The sequence below is a fragment of the Desmodus rotundus genome, chromosome 10 (genome assembly GCF_022682495.2).
Source record: "Desmodus rotundus isolate HL8 chromosome 10, HLdesRot8A.1, whole genome shotgun sequence".
Classification (NCBI taxonomy): domain Eukaryota; kingdom Metazoa; phylum Chordata; class Mammalia; order Chiroptera; family Phyllostomidae; genus Desmodus; species Desmodus rotundus.
This window is the reverse complement of record NC_071396.1, coordinates 95,057,206-95,074,882: the sequence shown is the minus strand read 5'-3', so window position 1 is coordinate 95,074,882 and position 17,677 is coordinate 95,057,206. Positions and strand designations below refer to the sequence as shown.

Sequence of the window (17,677 nt, the reverse complement as noted above, 5' to 3'; positions counted from 1 at the left end):
TGCTGAGAGGGCAGGGCGGGCCAGAGGGAAAGGAGGTGGGGAGGTAGTGGCCGCCACTCTCGAAGCCCCGCTCGCGCCCCGGCCCTTCCCGGGCGCTCGGCCTCCTTCTTTCCCTCCTCCGCTCGTCCCTCTTCCGTGCGCGCCGAGCGCTGCGCTCGGCCGGCGTGCCTCGCGCCCTAACGGGCGGCCGGGGGCGCCAATCAGCGGGCGGCAGGGTGCCAGCTCCGGGGCTGCGCCGGCGAATCGGCGGGGCTCGCGGTCCGGGGTGGGAGGCGGGTCTACAGCGCGGCCGCGGCATCGGAGGAGCAGCTCCTAGCCAGCAGCTAGTGATCTCCGAGCGAGCCGCCCAGAGGTGGGTGCGCCGCGCCGCTGCGGCCGGCGGCGGAGGGCGCAGGGCGGAAGCGGAGGTGGGCCGGCGGGCGCGGCGGGGGAGAGCTCGGCCGTCCGGGCGGCCCGGGGGTGGGGGGGATGCGGGCGCGCGCCTGAGAGGAGGAGGGGCGGTGGCGGCGGGACGCGCGTCCCCACCCCCTCCTTCCCGCGGGCGGCGGCCCGGCCCGCGCCCCCTCCTCGTGCGCTGGGGCCGCGGGGCCGGGCACTATCTTGGAGGAGGCGGGGCGGGAGGCCGGGCGGCCGCCAGAGTGTTTTCAGTTCCGCCTCCAATCGCCCATTCCCCTCTCCCCTCCCAGCCCCTCATCCCATTCGGAAGAGGAAGGAACAAAAGGTCCCGGACCCCCGGCTCAGGCGGGGCGGACCCGGAGCCTTGGTCCAGGTAAAACCGCGGCGCCCGGCGGGCCCTGGGGGCTAGGGGTGTGTTTGTGCTGGGCTCTGGTCAGTGAGGCTCGCCGCGCCTCTTGGCCACCGGGGCTGGGGGCTGGGGGCTGGTGGCTGGGGTGTGGCGAGGTCCGGGGAGCGGTGCGCCCGGCCCTCGGGGTACGAGAACAGGGGGCTGGGCTGGCCGAAGGGAAGGGGTCGGCAACCGGAGTGCCTGCCACCTGGCCTGGGGGTTCGCTGCAGCCCTTCCCCTCTGTCTCAAACACAGTTGGTAAGTTTGTAATTCTGATTTTCAAAGCCGGAGGGAGAGAGCTCTTGCGGGAGTGGTTGGGAAACCGTGTTAGGAGCATGCGATACTTGGCTTCCACTTTTTTTTTTTTTAGTCCCCCCCCCCCTTCACTTTTGGTCCTGTAACCTTTGTTAACCATTATATCCTTGGAGTTCTGAAGTGCTTGTGTGCACTCTCACACAAACATGTATACGGCTGTTACTCTGTTGAGATCCTTCTCTACTCACTTGTTAAAGTTGCTCTGAGTGGAGCCTATTAGGTTTTATCACACGCCTTTAGAGAGCACGCTAATTGATTTCACGTATTTCAAACTTGGTTTTCAAACTTGCAGCTTTAATTGTTTTCTCTCCGGGGATACTGTCCTTGGATTGGGTACTTTTGTCTTTTACTTACTTAATCCTTATGTGGTTAATGGTTTCCTATTGATCCTAAACAAAGGAAAAACAATTCCTCGGTTGGTTTTGTTATTTCTTCCTTTTGACCCTTTAAATAGCTAAATACTACCGGTTTGTTGTCAACTAAACCTTTATTTAAAAAAAATCTCCAGGTTAAAACGAATTTGGAAGTAGCATTTTCTGTCATATTTTGCTTGTTACAGTTTGAAATATCCTAAATTTTGGTGTTTTAAACTTTTAAATGACACATGTAAAGTAATTGTTAGTGATCATGCAGACTTCCTTGGGATAATTTCACCTTTTCAAAAATGATCCTTGAAATTTGAATTAATTTTATTTCTGAATGATTCTGTAATCTTAGTTTGTTTTCATTTCCTCTCTTCTGATTTCATATGAATTGAACATGTATCACTGATTGTAAGGATGTCATACTTGAGCCTAATAAGATAATAAATTGGCTGTTATTCTGCAAATGCATTTGTTATTCTACATGTCACCTGCTTTAAAAAATGTTTCTCACATGGAAATGTAAGCCAGTTTTAGGAGTTTGAGGAGTTTTAATGTGAATAAATAAATAAGCAACTGTAACATAGAGATTGGGGAAATAATGTAAAATGGACTCGTAAGTGTATCCCACAGTTAGAGGATTTTTTTTATTTGCCTTAAGAAAAGCATACAGGAAAAAAACAAAAAGAAAACCATACAGGATATACATAGAATTTTCTCCCCGAAAAAATCATTTAGCAGACATTTATATTCAATTTAGAAAGTAACACCGATTTTAAAATTAAAGTTCCTTAGTTTTGCCATAAAATTATTTGTGGTAGAAAATAAGAATAGTTCAAGTCTTGTGGGCATTTTTAAGGTGAGTACCCACTTACACCCTTAATGTTACAATTAGTTGACTTGAAAGTAATTAATGTAAGTGATTGGAAATAGTAATTTCTGGGCTTGTTTTAATAAGGAATTATTCTTAAGAGCTTGTTTTTATATGCTATACCCTCTAAAGTGATTTAACATTGTACATGTTCAACAAAAGTTAGATTTTTCAAGGTTGTAACTTATCTGTACCTAGTCAGAAGTGGTCAAATTTCTACACAGGCTGTAAGGTTAGTGAAATAATAGTCTTGTAAGAAACTGTGCAGGGTAATTTCCTGTTGTTTGTGGCTTGTCAGGCTTGGTATGTGTTTTAACTCTGAAGTAGGAATTTGGGGATGGTTTTGTATATTTCAGCAGAAATCTCTTTAATTGAAACAAAAGTTGTTTCTACTACAAGAATGGCAAAAGGCCTCCTTTTCCTATTCATTTTGTAAATGTTAGAATTATGTTGCTGTAATCTTGTTACTTTGGGAGAAGACATGTGAGTGAAAAACACTTTAGCTGTATAAGCTGCTGATCACAGACCTATTGAATTTTTACCTTTTGCAAATATTTTCAGTTGTGGTTTTTATAAAGGTCTGAATGTTTTTCTTATTCTTGTTTGGTTTTGATTCTGCTGGTTTTATATTTTAGGACTCCAAAGGCCTCATTTGTAGCACTTTTTTTATACAGGTGTATTTGTAATGTACATAAAAGCTGTATTTAGTGCATTCTGGCAGATGGAGGTTTATTCATATTCTTGGGACAAGAGTCATTTTTAGAAGATAGAGAGGGGCATGCATGTCTTAGATTCCTTGGGTCTCAAGATGGGAGTAGAAGAGCCATTTTTAAGCTGTTAGTTTTTGTAAGAGGAAAGATGTTTTCCACTGAGCATTGCAAGGGTATGTCAGAAAATGTGAAGGATTTCAGAACCAATTTAGGAGAGGTCATACGTTTATTCAACAGATAACTTGCACGTGTTCAATAAGTGTGAGTTATTAATTTACACAACAAATAAAAGTCTTTGATGTGTGTCAGACCCTGTACTAGGCAATTAGGTATCTAACAGGGAACAAGTATACCCCTGTCCCTTAATGGGATTAGAGAAGTAGAAGCTCCTCCCATCTCCTGCCCTGTCCTCCAGTGTTTAGAGTAAAAAAATCATGTTACTGCAAATTGAGGGAGCATGTAATGCATTACTGAGCCAATTTCTAAAATATGCCTGCATTGCTTTCCATAATGTAGAGGGCAGCACGAGGGATGTCAAGTGTTAACTCACAGTGTCACTGGGAACTGTCAGTGTATGGGGAGTGGGAACTCACCACCATTTTTGCACAGTCCTTACAAACTGAAGATATGGCCTGTCTTCACACACACATTGTTCCTGAGCAGATGAACTCTTGCAGAGCTAAGCTTAATTTGGCCTTAGTTTGTTTATCCGTTCTTTAGTTATAGAAACTGGTTAGGAGAAGAAAGCAAACTTGAATCGGTTAGGTTCCAAAAAAAGCATCAGATATAAAGTGTAAAACCAGTTAGCTAAACCAAGAATAAGGATTGGGTTGCAATATCATGTAGTAGAAAGGCTGTGGCTTTTGGAGAGAGAGCTAAGCTAGTAGTGGTTTCTCAGTTACTATATTGGGCAAATTACTTAATTTCTGAGCCTTGTTTTGTTTTTGACTGAAAATTGAGATAACGCCTAACACTTAAGTTTATTATAAGGATTAAATGATCGTGATTAAAATGCCTAGAACATTGCCTCAGACATAAGGGTCCTCCCAGATGATCTCTCGTTCTCTTCTGCTTGTGGGTTTCAGTTGTTTTCTTTCTAATCCAAATGATTTGTCTACACTCTTATCTTTGACCTGTTATAAAAAGCGTTTGAGAAGCAGACACTAAGCAAAGAAGGCCTGGGGAACTCATTGTCCAAGTCCATGTACCTTACAGCTTTAGTCATAGGAGAGCCATTGAGACCTTTATTCAGAACCTGTTGGCATTTACTTCAGGTGTTTCTCGCAAGAAAGTTATCTGGCTTCTAGTCCACAATGGATTAGAAACAAGTAGGTTGGGAGTAATGTGGGAGGTTAAAGTGGAGGTGGGAAGGTGGGGAACTGTTTCCCACTCACTGTTGTTGTAAGAAAAAACAGATGACAACCTGGCAGAGGTCATCTGCAAGACACAAAACAAATAACTCAAAGCCTATCCAGCGTGTCTGGGACCATTCAGTGCAGGACCAGACCTGAAAGTAGTATTGAATGTTCATCAATTAGCTTAACTCATGTTTGCGGAAATCTTTTTAAGAGTGCAGCAGTCTATATAATATACTTTAGATTGCCATTCAGGACGATTAACAAATGTTCTCAAAAAGTAGAACATTGTGCTATATGGAATAATTTGTTTCAGAGGAAAACTACAGTACCTGCTGGACCAAGATGTTTTTCATTTGGTTTGCCATTCATTGCGCCACGAATACAGACTGAAACGCCCTTCGTGCTAAGCTCTAGTAGTAGAGGAGGGTGATCTAAATGGCCTAGCACCCCCCGTATCACACGTTTTCTTCAGAGTTAAGTCTTTCTAAAACTTTCACTCAGTCTTTGAGACAGAGTATGTTCGAGATTTCTGGGGCCAAACTAATGTAGACACTCAGCTAATCTGTTGAGGGCTTCTACCCAATGTTAACTGTAATAAATTTTTTGGATTCTCTTTCTTCCTACCTCAGAGTCACTTTCTAAATTACCAACTTGATCAAATACTAACTGGTGACATAATAATAGCCTTGACGATTTTTAAAAAAACAAGATTTTTTTAAACCAGTAGTATAAAAGTTACCAAGTTTTTTTTCCTTTAAAAATGTGCAGAGGCTTATTGCTCGTCTTTTGTAATTTTTACCATTTTTAGATTTGTATAATTGTGATGTATTCAGCTAGGACATATTTCGATAGTGATTCTGGATATATATCTCAAGGATAGCTGTTAGCTGCAATTTCATAATTTCACGTACGGAAAGTATTTTGCCAAGCCAGGTAGATTTAGACGCTGCCTCTGGTTTGGTCAGATAGCCAGAAATATTTGGGTAATTCTGTGACTTAAGCTTACATTCCAGGATGTGAGTGGTTCTCCTTTAGCCCGGGGGTTCTTTTTAGATGTAGTGGGCCTACACTGATTTGATAGGTGTTCAGTAAATTAATCTGTGTTTAGGTTTGTCCTCGTAAGAAAACAAATCCTAAAATGATTCATTCTTACTAAACTGTTTCCTACAAAATTCTCATTAATTCTTCCAGGTAATTCTGCAATTTTTCAAACACTGGAATTACTTTGGCCTCAAGACTAGAGCAGTGGAAAGTAAGTGTAGGTTTCAGTTGCAGTCCACTCAGTACTCATGTCCAGTTTGCACTGGAAAAGCTGCATTTCATTGAATAATGTACACTGCCCTACCCCTGTCTCCCATCCCGTTTGGGGGGGGAGGGTGTAGTTTCATGTTGGGTGTACTCAGTAAGGAAGAATAACCTTCAGGGAGCTACTGGAAGTTCGCATTTTTAATTCAAAAAACAGTTGATCTGAGGAAGTAGCGTTGTAAATCTGTGCTCTTGTAAATTGCCTGTGTTTGAAGTAAATTCTCATATGCTGCTTCAGCTTCTTCCAGAAATTCTTTAGATAATGGTTAAGGTATTGTGAATATTAAGGAAACGCTCCTTCTTAATCACATCCTTCATTATTACAGTGTGGGGCGGTGAATGTGATTTGCAAAGTTCACAGAATGAACTCCTGATAAATGGTGCAGTGGAAGCTTCGCCAGTGAGCTTTCTCCCTTGATTTGAATGAACTATGGAAACTTTTTTTTTAAAGATGCTCTATCTGTGGCAGTGAATGCAAATTTTCCAAGTTTAGACCAAGTTTTCCCCCCCCCAAGTTTTACTTTATAGACAGGTGGTTAGGCTATATAGTTCATGTAAATTGGCCAATTAAACTTTAAAAACTAAATTGTTTTAAGTATGAGGAGGGTCCAGCTTTGGCCTGAGGTCTGTGCATTGACCATTTCTGCTCTAAATCACTAGTTTTCAAACTTAAACCATGTGCGCATGTATACACACGCAACACCCACCTATGCACACAATGGCAGTGATAAAGCTCGTAAAAAAACAGAAGGAAACAACAGGCAGAATCTCAAAATGCAGGGAGAATGGATGGGTGCTGACCCTGCCTGCTTAGTTTTCCTGTCATTCTTACCCCTAGGAAGCCTGCGAAGCTCCACAGAGGAATAATAGATCTCAGGGGAAAATGTTTGCTGTAGACCTGTGCTGTCCGATACGGTAGCCAGTGGCCAAATGTGACTGTTTAGCAGTTGAAATACGGCACCTGTGACGGAGGGAATGAATCTTAAATTTAACTTTAATTAATTTTAATCTAGTAGAAGGCTCTTTTGGACAGTGTGTTTTGATTGCATTGTATGTTTTGATTTGACTTTGTTTTGATTGCATTGTATGCATCTGACCTGGGTGTGAGCTGCTGCTCAGCAGAGGGTCAAGACAGACCCGGGAATTTGAAGGGCAGATGGAGTACTGAATGTTTGTGCTGATTCCAGTCTGGACCTGGGTAGTCTACTGATAAATGGATGCTTTTTCATAATCTGGGGGTGATAACCAGTATGTTAAGTTTATGTTTACGAGCTGATTTTAGAACTGTAGGTTCTATTCAGAAAATGTAAAAGGAATATAACTCAAGTAAAGAACAGGTAATTAATCTCCTTCCACAGCAGCCCCTATATAATGTGGCTTTCACTGAACTAAGATTACTTTCAGGGTTAAATTCAAGCTCCAACATTAGGTTCAGCAGTTCACAAAATTGAACACATGAATGTTTTCTAGTTGCTTTTGTTTAAAAGGCACATTACCCATCGTTCTCCATGGGGCCAACTTAAGAGTTCCAATTGGCAGTGTTTTTCCTTACTAGCTTACAACTTTGGAAAAAGCATAGTTACAGTGAGAATGGAGAAGTCTGGTTTTTTTTTAATGATTTTTAATATAGTTTTTTAATTATTTTTTTAATATTTTCTGTTTTACCGATTTTTTTGACTAAAGAAGTTGTAAAAATCCAGGTCATAAGTAATCTGCTTTTTTCTCTACCTTGTGGATTGCCAAAAAAAAAAAAAAAAAAAAATCTAACAATGATTTTATACTATTTTTGGCGGGACCTTCAGTGTTCTTTATGGAGGCAGAACCCTCACATTTCAGGTGTTTTATGTTGCAATATCTAACGATTTTCTCCTGAACTAAAACTTCATATAGGTATTTGGAAATATTTTGTATTTGCAGTTTGAACCTATTTGAAATTATAGTACATTTGCTTTCTATATTTAATCACTTCCTTTGTTCTAGACTTGAACTTTGTGAAATGTTTTTTTGCTGCTCTTTTTCATATTCCCCTTCCCACTGCCCTTGCAGAAGTCATCAGTGAATTCTGAACTGCCAAGTTTAGAGGTTTTTTCTCAGTTGTACTCCTTTCTTCAGCCTTTGCTGATATTTACTCTGTCTAGATCTCTTAAAATCACACAGACATGCTAGAACAGACACAGATGATTAGGCTCTTTTCTCCAGCTATACCTGTTGGATTAAATGTCAGACATGTTTTCTCTTCTGTATGGTTGATATACAGAGGGAAAGTCCTCAATAACCAGAAACTCAGGAAAGTCAGTCAGTGTTAAGGAAAAGCTGGCCGTGGGGAATTTAGTAGATAAAGAATCTAGTAGCAGGGGATGATGGGGTTGTGATGTCATTCTGGGAAGTGAGATAAAACTCTGGGAACTGTATGCTTAAAAATATATACACACGCTGTTCGGATGTCACTGAAACATCTGTGGCCTCTGGAGGAAAAAAGCCTCACATCTCTCAATGGAGGAACTAGAAAAATACTAGACTGTATAGGTGGACTTTAAATATTACATGAAGGCCAAGGAGGGTCAATAAAAAGCAAGATACCAGCTAGATGTAGAAAGTGGGCCTTTTTTTTTTTTTTAAACACAGCTATATATTAATGTGAAACTCAAAAGGTTCAAAGACTATATGTTGAAAGTCGCTTTGTCAGCCTGTCCCTTGCCACCCAGTTGCCTTTTCAAAGGCAAGTAGCATTACTAGGTTTTGTGAATTATTCCAGAGATTTTATGCATATATGAGCACCTTTGTGCGTATATTAGCTTTTAGTACAAGTGGTCATGTATTTTACTTACTAATGCATCTTGTAGATTGTTCCGTGTTTATACATGAGTGTCTTTTTATGTTTTCTTTTAGTTGCACAGTATCCTTTTGTGTGGTTGTCTGTAATATATTTCATCAGTCTTCTGTTGATGGACTCAGGTTATTTCCATGCTTGTGGTATTAAAAACAATGCTGCAGCAAATAACTGTTTATACATCATTGTATGTACATGTGAGATAGAATTCTGGAAGTAGGTCAACAGGTATTTACTTTCGTGTATATATTTTAGGGAATGTATTCATGCATTTTTTGAATAGGTAATACATGCATGTGGTACAAAATTCAAAAGGAACAAATTAGTAAATAATGAAAAGTAAGTCTCCTTTAGATCATTGTCCTGCTACCCTGGTCTACTTTCCAGAAGTGTAACCACTATTACTACTAGCTTCTAGCCACTAGCTACAGATGGCTATTGAACACTTGAAATGTAGCTAGTCCAAATTAAGATGGGCTGCAGGTATAAAATGTACACTAAATTTATAATACTTAGTCCAAAAAATAGAATATAAATTTGTATATATTGGGGTAAATTAATAAAATTGTTGAAATAATTAATTTTCCTTATATTTTATTCTACTTTTTTGATGTGACTAATGGAAAATTTATAATTACATATGTGGTTTGCCTCCTCTTTCTGTTGGACAGCCCTGGTCTAGAGAAATATATTCGTGCATATATAAGCATGTATTAAGATAGGAGAATTCCTCTACTCAGGCAGGGTTATTTTTTTCTCTTTTGCTTTGTAATCTGTGGGAACAGAAATCTCTGGCTAGGATGTTGTGTTATTATTTACTCTCAACTTTTCTGTGGTCGTCGTTGGCCCTGTCAGTGAAAGTTATGCTTTCACTAATTACGATGGCTAACTACGATGGCAGTTAACTTCAGGGAGAAACCTGGGCTCAGTCTTGGCTCCATGGTTTTGAACCTTGCTCCTATTGGCACTGGTTGCTTCTACACCTAGTACAGAGCAGTCAACCTGGGATCCCCTTCACCATCATCTTACAGGGTTTCTTCTCTCCTTCTTAACTCTCCTACTCTTATTGTGCATTCCCTGCTTTTGATGAAATATATTCCTCAGGACTTTTTTTGAGAGTGTGGAATAAATATTTGGTTATATTACATTATTCATCTAAAAATAATACCTTTGTTCTATCCTGATTGGGTAATAGAATTCTGGGTTGGAAATAATTTTTTTTTAATTTTCAGAATTATGAAGGCATTGCTGTATTGATTTCACTTACATGTTGAGAAAACTAAAGGGGTTCTGATTCTTTGCTACATGACCTGTTTTTTCTCCCTGGAGACTTTAGCCGCTTTCTTGGTCCTCAGCATTCTGAAGTTTCACAGCCACTGACCTTGATGTCTGTGTGTTTTCATCCATTATCCTGGGGTCCTGATGGGCCCTTCCAATCTGGAAACTCCCATCTTTCAGTGCAGGGGATATTCTTGTTTTCTTTGATTACCCCCTTCATTATTTCTAATGTCTCTTTGCAAGTTCTGTTTGGACATTGAACCTCCTGAGTGGTCATCCAATTTTCTTCACATTACTGTTTTTCATCTTTCTTTTCTACCTTCTGAGAGAGTTCCTTTTATTTTGTCTTCCAACTCTTCTGTTGATCCCTCCCCCCACTCCCACCCCCATTTCTGCTATCGTGAGCTGTCCAGCTATTCGAGAGCTCTTAATCAGTGTTCCCTTTGTTCAGCATTCTGCTCTTGCTTCGGGGTGACTATATCTTCTCTTATTTCTCTGTGCATATTGATGGTTTTTACAATGTTTTCTTTCTCTGTATAGTCTCACATTTCTTGAAGTTGCATTTTTTTTTTGTTTGCCCTCCTTCCCCCCCCCCCCAGATAGTCAAAGTAATACTTGGTTAAGAAGGTAGGGGTCTAACAAGCTGATGGGAAACTAAGCATGTGGGTGAGGCTTGTCTCCTTTCAGTTTCACAGTAGAGAGATCTGAGTGGGCTGTTTGTTGGTAAACTCTCATTATTAGTATTTGTACATTTTTCCTTTTGGGTTGGTCAGGTACCCCAGAGAGGAGGGAGTCTCAGTCTGACTAAATGGGTAAAGGTCTAGCTCTCGCTGCTAGTATTTTGGGAGCCAGAACCCGGTGCGGGAAGGGATGGAGAGTCTGCATTTATGCTCATGTTCATTTAGTCCTTGCTTTTCCTGTTGGTATGCAAGCCATCTCCTAGTCTAGGGAGACTGTTTACCCTCTTCTAGGGATAAACAGTTAGTCCTTGGGAGAGGGGCAGTTACCCATCCAATAATGTAAGTGCTTCTCAGATACCTCTTACCCAGTCCCCCAACCCTGCCTATTTCATCTTCTTCCCCTCTCAGTTTTTGCTATGACCAGAGCTGTTACTTGTCCTTTTAAGGATTCTGCCATATAAATCAGGACATTTTCCCTGCAGCTAGACTAGAATTAATAGTCATCTCTCTTAGTTCACAGTTACTACTCAGCCATCCATTTTCTAGTTATCAAAATTTTGCCCATTTCCTCCTTACTCTTCTCCCTGTCCTTGTGATAATGTGTTTTCTTTGTAAATTCATTTATTTTGGTTTTTAATACATTGCTGTCTTCACCTGTAACCCACTGATTAAAGTTTCTCATTAAAACTCTTCCCAAAGGTAACCCTTTGAAAGAGTATAACTCCAGGTCAGTAGGGATGAAGGAGTAGAAATGAAAATTTGATCATTTCAATAGAAGCAGGAAAGGAGAAAAATAAATGCATGGGAACTACAGAACACAAAATGAGTTGATAGAAAATAAATATCTCCATAAACCTAATACATAACTTCAGATTAAGCTTGCTGGTTAGAATAAAAATTTTTTTTGTACCATTTGTGATTTAAAAAAAATTATCAGTAACCTTTGGAAACTAATCACATGAAAGTACAAAATTAGCAAATGTCTTAAAATCTGTATATAAAACATAAATTATAAACTCCCACTTATTAGTGTACCACTCAATCTTAAGGGGGGAAAAAGGCAGCTCCAAAGATACTCTCACACCATTCTTTAGAAAGGAAACAATTCTTTTAACTTTACACCTGCCTCACACTGCAGTTTCTAAGCACATCATTGAACGGTCTGGGTCATGGACACTGCCAAGATGAGATTTTAGGTTTCCCTCCCATAGCTTCTGGTTATTAGAAAACCCATGCTTTCCTTCATTAGAGGAGTTTGCCCCTGCTCATGTTGGTGTATCCGTTCCAGTATTCTTCATCCTCATCTTTGCTTCTGGAGGCATTTCCTCTGGATCTTTATCTTCACTAAAAGCTGCTGCTGGTGAAAGGGTGTTTGGAGCAACAGTTGGAATGGTTTCTTCAGGTTTACTTGATCCAGCTCGGACGGATGTGGCTGCGGCTTTCCTTGTCGTCTGACTGCCTGTGGCAAACCCAGGCTTGGAGATCTCTGTAGGCTTTGTTGGCAGCTGCTTCAGTGGATCGCTTCTCAGCGCTGTGACTGGAACTCTCCCCGCTGTTGCTCTGGGGGCTCCAGCTCACTGCTGCTTCATAGGCTTCTCTCCTGCCTTCCCAAAGAACCACCATTTTCGCTGCTGCCGAGACTGAAAACTTTTGATAAATTCCAACAAAATACTTTTTATCAATAGACACACCTAAAAGGATGATGACATAATTTCAAAGTAAAGGAATGAATAAAGATACATACTAGGCATAATCTGTGTCATAGTCCATTTGGGCTGCTATAACAATTCTATAGACTGGTTGTCTTACAAAACAATAAATTACTTCTCACAGTTCTGAAGGCTGGGAAGTTCAAGTTCAAGATGCCAGCAGATTTGGCATCTGGTGATGGCCTGTATCCTAGTCATAGACATCTGTCTTTTGGTTGTAATCTCATAAACGGTGAGGGAACTCCCTGGGGTTTCTTATATAAAGGCACTAATCCCATTCATTGAGGGCTCCATTCTTGACCTAATCACTTACAATGGCCCCACCTCCAGATACCATCACATTGTGGATTGAGTTTCAATGTGGGTTTGGGGGGAGTGGTGGCACAAATATTCATTCTGTAGCAATCTACATGGTAAAATTGGCAGAATTACAAGGACAAATTGACAACTGTATAATCATAGCAGTTTTAACACACCTCTCAATAATTTAAGAAAATGTAGATAAAAATACTCGTATAAGGTTTTAAAGGATTGGAAGTTGCAGTTAACAAGGATGCAGCAATTACAGAATATGTATTCTTTTTAAGTACACATGGAATTTTACAAGAATTGTTTTTATACTAGACTTCAAAGAAAATGTTAACAAATTCCCTAAAAATTAATATCTTACAAATCAGATCTTGGACCCTAGTGCAATTAATTAGAAACATCAGGAGGGTAGCAACAGCTCCCAAATGGGAAGGGGTATAGTGAAAAGATTATTTCTGAATTTATGACATGAAGAACAACTCATAAAAATTAGAGAAGTGTTTATTTAGAATAGAATGATAAAAATACTACCTGTCAAAGCTGGGCTACAGCAAAAGCTCATTTGCCTATCTGGGAAATTTTAGATCCTTAAATGTTTATTAGTAAAGAATTAAATAAAAATCAATAGGCTAATATACAATGTAATGAGTTAGAAAAAGGAGGGAAATAAAGTTCAGAAACATTAATGAAAAATACATATTTATAATTGGAGCAACTAAAGCAAAACTGCTAAGTTGAAAAAACTAAGTTTGCCAAGGTTGATAGAGGAGAAAGAGAAGGTATAGATGTGTTAGAAATGAAGAAGGGCTTTGACTACAGACAAACGGAGATTTTGAAACTAAGAACACTGTTGAACAAACAGCTTTTTGACTTCAAATTTTAAAAATGTGGAATAGACAATTTCTAGCAAAATCAGTTAACGAAATCGGCCTAAGAATAAGAAAGTTGCCCTGGCCCTCGGGGCTCAGTTGGTTGGAACGTCGTTTCTTACACCAAAAGCTTGTGGGCTCAGTCCCTGGTTTGAGGCAGGGATGTTTCCTTCCCTTCTTTTCTCTCAGAAATCAATAAACACGTCTGCAGGTGAAGATTAAAAAAAAAAGAAGAAAGAAACGAGTAGATTGTAATTTAAAAACTTTAAGTTCATAATTAGAAATCTCCCTACACCGAGATAAAACTGAGTAAAAATCCAAAACCCCAAAAACAAAACTCAAATGAAAACCTCAGATGGGCAAGTTTCACAAAACATGAGGAATCAGTAATTCCAATCTTAATACACAATGGTATAGGAAAAAAACCAAAAAATCATTTTGCAAGTCTACTGTAATTTTCATACCTTCAACGGGACAAGTGTATTATGACAAGGGAAATGTATAGACCACATCTCAAACAGCAATAAAAATTTTAGGTAAAATGTTAGTATTTCTGAAAACAAAATACCATGATTAATTAGGGTTATTGCCTCAAGAATGTAAAAATGATTAAATGTTAGAAAACCCATAAATGAGGTTTATCACATTAACATATCAAAGGGGAAAAAGCCATATGGTATCTTGACTAGATTATAATTTAAAAATTTATACTTTTGCCAAAATAAAGTTAAGTAAAAAACCAAAAACATGCCCATGTGAAAACCCCAGCCGGGCAAAGGGGAAAAGATAATAAAATCCAGTATTTGTTCTTAACATGAATTCTTAGAAACTAGAAATATAAGAGGGCGTTGGTTAAAAAAAAAAAAAAAAGAAACAAGCCCAGAAAAGTACATATAGTATCATTCCAATTACATGAGTTTCTAGAACAGGTAAAATTACTTTGCTAGACGTCCTATCAGTAATTATCTGGGGTGAGGAGAGGAGATTGCCCAAGAGGGACACAAGGGACTATGGAATTGTTCTGTTGTCACTGGGACGATGGATAGGCGGATGTGTGCATTTATTAGTACTCACCAAATTATATACTTAACGTCTGTGCATTTTACTATATGTAAGTTATGCTTCAGTGAAGTTGATAAAAAAGTTAATATATATAAAACCAGAGCATGTGTATTCTGTATACCAACAACAAACAACATTTAAATTAAAAAAACCCACAAGTTAATAGGCGAACACAAGTTACAAAATTCCTAGGAAAAAATAAAATAAAAACGTGTAGGACCTTAATGGAGAAAATACAACACCCATTATTCAGATTATAAGAACATGTACTTGTATTTATGACTAGAAGACACAGTATCCTAAGTCTGTCAGTTTTCCTTCACTGGCTTACAAACTTAGTGTCATTCCCATTAAAATCCTAGATAATTCACTTTACCAGGTACCAAGACATGTTATGTAGCTTTAGCGGTTAAACCATGATATTTGCCTTGGATGTAGACTAATGGAAGTGGGGGGGGAAAGCCCAGAAACACAAGTGGCACTGTAATCTGTGAGGGTGAAGATTGAGTTTGTGGTGCTGTACTTTGTACTTTGTACTTTGTAATCTTTGCTGGGGGGGTGAGGCCACCTGCCTCACACCATACACAAAAATAAATTGCAGGTATGAAAGGCAGAACTTCAGACTTTATGATTTTTAAAAGAGGACAGCATGTGGAAGAATGAAGAAGGTACAAATGCATACATCATACAAGATTTTAAATTGATGTGCTCAAATTTAAATTGATAAATTAGAGCACATTAAAGTCACTTTCTGGGTGAAGATACACGGTGGCATGTGTATTTGACATATAAATAAATAAATCGTGTGAATTAAGAAAAAGATGGTGAAGGTGAACAAATGATTTAAAGGGATGGAATCCATGTTTATGGACTTTCCATGTTTATAAACAAAGTATTATAAACAAGTCCATAAACAAAGTATTCTTGAACTTCTTAGTAGTTAGGGAAGTGAGGAACATCACTAGCCACCATTGTGGTACCCACTCTTTCGGTAAAAATTTGAAGGACCAAATTATGTTAAATGTTGGTGATACTGGGGGAGATAGGAATTGCTAGTTCCTCTGTGGGAATGACAGTTGGTATAGCCATGCTGACATTACTTAGTATTGAGTATGTGTGTGTTCTAGGCGGCATTTCCGCTCCTTAGTATCTGTCCTAAGGCAGTGCCTTTAAACATTTTCGACGGACCCATGGTGGAAAATGTATTTTACATGTAACAAAAACTGACTTAAAATATTTGAACTAAGTTGTGTTCTACTTTTCTACTGTATTCTGTTTTTTCTCAGTTTTATTCTTAACTTTGCATTTGTCATTTCTGCTTTTTCTTTTAAAAAAATATTTCTCAGGATCAACTAAATCGATTTCATGTTCACTAATGTGGTTGATGACCCTCAAAAGTTAGAGAAATAGTAAAGTATAACATATGATAAAATGTTTTAATTAAGAGTGAGAGAGTGTGTGTGTATGTATTAGGTTGCAATGTAAAATATATTTCTCACTGTAGGGCTTGCTTCCATTTTGATCAAGAAATTTGAAAATTTCTGACCTTGAAGCGCTCTCCTATATATAAGAAGATATATACCAAACTACTTACGGCAGCACATAAGGGAGGAAAATTAGAGACAGCCTACGGAGTCATCAAAGAGACGGGACAGGGAACTACGGTAGAGCCACGCAAAGGAGTGCCATGTGGTGGCTAAACTGGGTAAACTAGAGTCGGGGATTACACATATAACAGTGTGGGAGGTTAAAATAGTGAAACAGACAAGTGGCATGAAAGTATTAGAATTTCACATAAATTTCTAAAATGTACAAAACTTTATTGTATGGATAAAATATGTAACAAACTGTTAAATGACCATGGAATTAGGATATTGATTATCTCTGAGAAGCAAGAGGGAGGGGAATGGGATCACAAAGGTACACATAGGGGATTTTAGCTATATCTATCTATACCATGTCTTATTTTTTTTATATTCGATTAAATACAGCAAAATGCTAAGAGTTGACAGAGCTGGAGGACTGAAGTACTTTAATTTTTTTTTAATAAACATTTCAATTCACAATAAAACCCAAGATACCTGGAGAAATAAGTAAATTTAACAAGACATGTAAGACCTTTATGCAGAGAATGGTATAACTTATTGACGGATATTAAGTCCATTATAGGCAGAAACATCTCATTTTCGTAAATAGGAATAGTCAATATCATAAATATATTAGTTCTTCACGTTAATATAAATTAACCACATTTCAATCAAAACCCTGTATTGGTGGAACTTGACAAGCTAAACTTAAAATAAGCAACATAAAATTGTAAAGAAAGAGAGGGATTCACTCTGCAGATATCAACACTTAAGAGAAGCAATAATAACTAAAATTCTTTGGTATTGGTGTTGGTATCAACAAGTACACCAATGAACAGAATATAAAGCCCCCAATCAGATATTTATTTATAGGGGTTTGATCTGTGGCAGCAGTGGCATTATGAATTATTAAAGAAAAGATCAGCTATTTTATGGTGCTGATAAAATAGTCTATCCTTACAGGAGATGTTTAGATTGCTATCTCACCCCTTAAATAAAGACAAATTTCTGATATGTTGGAAACCTAAATGTGAAAAGCAAAACTACAATGTCTACAAGAATACATAGTGGGGAATATTTTTATAACATCAGGGTACTGCTTCATGCCTCAGATTCCTCATTTGTAGTTAGTAGTACCTACCCGCCTGGGTTCTGGTGAGAATCAAATGAGTTAATGCCTACCTGTCTCTTGTACTAATATGTCATGGAGTTAGCATTCAGTAAATGTTTCCTGCTGTATTTGGGGGCAGAAAAGGGTTTCCTTAAAAAGAAGCTAAGTTGTATCATAAAATATTTTAGATTAAAATACAAATTTGTGTATGCTAAAATATGTAAGAAAATAAACATTCTAAAGATTTGGAGATTTTTTGGAATACGTATTCAGTGATAGGGTTTATATCGGAATAAAAACAGTAAGCAAAGGATTGATGACTTTGCAAAGAATATGAACTGTTTAATAAAACAGAGAATGCTATGGTAAAACTGTTACACAATTATTAGTAACTTGAATGTTTTATTGGCTAGTTCAGGCTAATCAGACCTCTTAACTGAAACTTTCCAGTGAGTAATCTTATGCCAGTTTTACTAAGGTATCTCTTGATGAGCTTTTTTACTAGACTGTAAAGATAAAGTCTTCCTATTCTATTGAA

General features: G+C 38.7%; 1 protein-coding gene across 3 annotated transcripts in view; it reads left to right on the top strand.

The window, feature by feature from the left end:
* Positions 1 to 13: 13 nt before the first annotated feature.
* Positions 14 to 17,677, top strand: part of SMAD2 (SMAD family member 2) — an 84,039-nt gene continuing 66,375 nt past the window's right edge. Inside the window, exons 1-2 of one of the 3 annotated variants that reach the window (XM_053912456.2) lie at positions 14 to 352; positions 687 to 769. The gene's annotated coding sequence lies outside the window, so the exon portion shown is untranslated. Of the gene's footprint in view, positions 408 to 686; positions 770 to 17,677 lie in introns of all 3 variants that reach the window. The other 2 variants (XM_053912457.2, XM_053912458.2) reach the window with 2 other exon arrangements.